This window comes from Centrocercus urophasianus, unplaced genomic scaffold (genome assembly GCF_019232065.1).
Source record: "Centrocercus urophasianus isolate 14NV4802_14NV808 unplaced genomic scaffold, USGS_Curo_1.0 seq_11, whole genome shotgun sequence".
Lineage (NCBI taxonomy): Eukaryota > Metazoa > Chordata > Aves > Galliformes > Phasianidae > Centrocercus > Centrocercus urophasianus.
This window is the reverse complement of record NW_024884253.1, coordinates 36,614,420-36,618,416: the sequence shown is the minus strand read 5'-3', so window position 1 is coordinate 36,618,416 and position 3,997 is coordinate 36,614,420. Positions and strand designations below refer to the sequence as shown.

The 3,997-nt window shown below is 47.2% G+C and overlaps 1 long non-coding RNA gene across 1 annotated transcript; it reads right to left on the bottom strand.

The window, feature by feature from the left end:
• Positions 1–2,848: 2,848 nt before the first annotated feature.
• Positions 2,849–3,622, bottom strand: LOC122155055. Its single transcript, XR_006167113.1, has 2 exons — positions 3,325–3,622; positions 2,849–3,133 (listed from the first exon to the last, which is right to left on the bottom strand). It is a non-coding gene; the product is annotated as an uncharacterized LOC122155055 (long non-coding RNA).
• Positions 3,623–3,997: the final 375 nt, after the last annotated feature.

Sequence of the window (3,997 nt, the reverse complement as noted above, 5' to 3'; positions counted from 1 at the left end):
CCCACTGATTCTTTGTTTCTGCTGCCATGAAGTGATGAAAAACAGCTCCAGCAATCAGACTGCAAGGTGCAGAGCAGTGGTGGATCTAATGGGGTGGGAGCAGTGCATTGGGGCAGCCCAACCCCCCCTTCATGGCAAGAAGCTCAGTGCCACTGAGGCAGCCCTGTTAGTGTTATGGCAAGAATCACTGTGCCGTGACGTTTTAACGTACAGGTTTTAGAAAACCTTCCCCAAGTGTAGTTTCTGAAATAACATCTGGCTCTGTATGCATTGCTCAGGGGTTACACAAACAAATTAGTGTTACACCACAGTGACCTTGGTAACATTTAGAAGAGGGAAACCCCATAAATAGCGCAAGGAAAACTTACTTGCAGTAACTCACTGAGCAAATCAATAAAAATTGTGTCATATTCATTTGGTTGGCTCTCTGCACCTGAATCTGCCCACCCTCAATAACAAGGGCAATCCTAACCCAGCATATGGATTGATTGCTTGATTGGCTGCAGCCTTTTCAGCGCTGGAAATAGCATCCCTGTCCCTGGAATGTCTTGTTGGGGTTCAGAGCACTAAAAGTTGATTTTCAGTGTCAAGGAAGTTATGGGTTGCTGTATGAAATCAGAACAAAGCTATTTGTGCAAGTGTATTCGATTGAGGAAAGCCTACAGTACACTGGTTTTGTTTTTTATTTCATTGCCAAAAAGAAGGTGGGGAGGAGGAAGCAGCAGAAGAATAAATGCTGCAAAACCAGACTTGAAACTGATGCAGAACTAACTTTCCTGTTACAGCTGCCAGAAGGAGAAGCTGCTGAGCACTCCAGCCCACTGGGTCAGTAAGGAGTGTTTCCCAGGCACATGCCCTGTGGAGATACTTTGCTGGTTCCATTCACTGAAGTCCCAAAAATGCCCCCAAAGTCGTACCAAACAATAATAACAACAGCAACCACTACCACAGTAATAATAATGATAAGGATGATAATACAAGATTTGTTACTTGGGAGACTGCGAAAGGGACTGCTGGCTGGAAAGAAGCTAGAGGAATGGCCAGAACCAGATGGGCTGTTAGATGCTGCATGCTGGAGATATGCCCAAGCAGTGAGCACACTCAGTGCAGCCCATGGGAAGCAGGCAGAAGGAAGGACTGACTGCAAACAGGGCTCATGCTCTGCAGGGCTGGGTTCCCATCTCCAGTCAGCACAGCCTCTGAGCATGAAGTCTGGCCCTGTGGTGTCCCCTGAAGGTATGTGAGATGCAGTTAGCACCTGACCATATGAGCAGCATCTGTTCACTGCACAAGGGTTTCCCTGTGTGGGAAATTCCCCATCAGAATGTGCATGAAGCTGTGCAGTGCACCCCTGCAGTCTACAGCACAGATTCATCCTGTACTCGGGCTGTTCCTGCCAAGCCCTGGATTTCTGCATGGTAAGAGCCAGGGGTCACCGTCCCCTTAGGATATGTCCCTGCAAGAGCACCTCAGGGTTTTGGGGCGTAGTATTGACACTGTCCATTCCCGGGCCCCTCCTCAAGTCTCAAGCAAATGACTTACCTGAAGTCTCCCCGTGGAGTTTTGGCCCATCCCTTTCCTTGTTCCAAAACCAGAGTCTCATACTTCCCAGTAGCGCAGGCTTCATTGAAAACCTGCTGAAATTGCTCTGGTTTTGTGGTTCCTCAAACTTAGGAGAAGTGCTGCTGAAGGCAGCCTGCCTTGATGACAGCGCAGTCCTTCCTGTCTCTGTATGGCTCCAGCTATTTTCTTCCTCCTTCACAAAACTGCACTGCAACCTTCTTGTGAAACTACTGTGGTTTGGTAGGGCAGTGCAATGGCTTCACCAGAGTCATTAATACCACACGGACATGAGAAAAGGCTCATCCTTTGTTGTATGGGAAATAACGAAATACCTTTTCCTGGTCCTTTACCCTAAAAATGCATCTGAGAAATAAGACTGTCAGGATATTTCTCTCTGTGGTTACTGCAGGTTGGTGCAGCTTGAATAAATGCATTTATGATGTCAGGACACCTGATATCATACCTGTCTGGAGCTCAGGAGGTTCTTCACAGTGTCACAACCAGCAATAGCAACAGTGGTGAGAGCTTTTGTGAAAGGTGGTATTGTGATCTGACAGCAGCATAGGTCCCAAGGTATTCATTAAATTGTTCCAGGCACAGGGACAGCCTATGATTATGCTGAATAGGAGCAAATTGTACACTTTGCTTGACTGGCATACAGGAGCTTAATCTGAAAGGCTGCATAGGAGGGCTGAGCTTGTACAGGTACAGCCCAAGAGCACAAACAAGCTCAGCCTCATGGCTGACTTCCTAAAGCCACCAAGTTTCTTTGTGGGCTGGGGTTTCTCCAGCTCCAGTCTTTGCTTGTATCAGAAACAGTGCAGCCAGCAGGAGCAGGAAGATGACCATTCCTCTGTATTCAGCACTGGTGAGGCCACACTGTGAGTACTGTGTTCAGTTTTGGGCCACTCACTATAAGAAAGATATTGAGGCCATGGAGTTTGTCCAGAGAAGGTCAGTGAAGCTGTGAGGGGTCTGGAGCATAAGTACTATGGGGAGCAGCTGAGGAAGATGGGACTGTGCAGTCTGGAGGAGGCTCAGGGGAGACCTTAGCGCTCTCCACCACGCACTGAAAGGAGTTTGTGGTGAGGTGAGGGTTGGACTCTTCTTCAGGTAACAGCAATAGGATGAGGGAATGGCCTTAAGTTGCACCAGGGAAGGTTCAGGCTGGATATTAAGAAAAAATTCTTCTCAGAAGGCGGTGAGGCTTTGGAACAGGCTGCCTAGGGAACATAGAGATTCACAGTCCCTGGAGGTGTTCAAGAAAAGAACATTCATTTCACTATTAATACGAACAATCACCTAATCCAAAATTATTGCTATTATAAACACTCCAAGTGGAGAAATCATTTCATCTATTTGTAAATAGAAATGCGGTTCACAAGTGGATGCAGTAGCTGCAGAATCAAGGTCTGCCAAGAAGAAATCCAGTTTAGCTGATTTGACAGCCCTGTCAGCTGAAAAACAAGCTGTGCTGGTACAGAAGGCTCAGAGTACTCTTAAAGATTCATAATCTCGATGGAGCCCAGAGGAGGAACCAGTGGTGAGCAGCTGTTTGACATCCAGTAACCTAAAAAGAAATAAATCCAAGGGTTTGGGTTGCTCACAGACATGATCAGTGGTGGGGAATTAGGGAAATTGCAAAAATGCCTTGAGAAGGAATTCCAAGGAACTACAGACAACAGCTTAACAGTGAGAAGGGACCTAGCTTTGGAGAGAAACAAAAGAAGCCAGAATTCGTAGATCACAGCTTATAGGTACCTGTTTTTCCAGATAGTCTGAAGAGGGAAGAACGTGGTGCCCAGCCCTGTGCTGGTGTTTGGTAGTATGGCTGTCAGCAGCCATGAATCTGCTGGTGCTGAAGAAGCTGCAGCCTTGCACAGCAGGACTACAGTGAGCAATGATGAAGCGATGCCCATGGCAGCTTGTAGAGACTTACACAAGGTATTATTAAGAAAAGATCAAATTCCTGCTGGAGTCCAGGCTGTGTCAGGCAAACACTGCCTGTTTCTTTCTGCTCTTCTTCTGCAGTGTGACTTTTGCAATGCCTTTTGGTCAACACAGGGAGGTTTATTTGTCATTTTCACTGAAAGTGTGGCCAGATGACCTTGATGACAGTGCCTGGTTGCGTTTTTGAGAGCACACGCTAAGTGGCTGGGCCAGGATCACCACCAGCAGATCGTTTCCCACAGCCTACTGTGAAGGCAGTAAATGCAATAACTGCTCTGTGCCAGCCACGGTAGGGCTCTGAAGCACAGGAGCACACCAGAAAAACTACAGTTAGAGAAAAATACCAGAGCTGATTCAGTGGATAGGCCTAGGATCCTGTGACGGGGGTAAGAAATAACTAATGTGTTCTGAATGGGCAGGGGGATGCCAGGATCCCTCCTCACAGCCCCTGAAATGCTTTGAGTGCTATATGACTGTCTGAAGA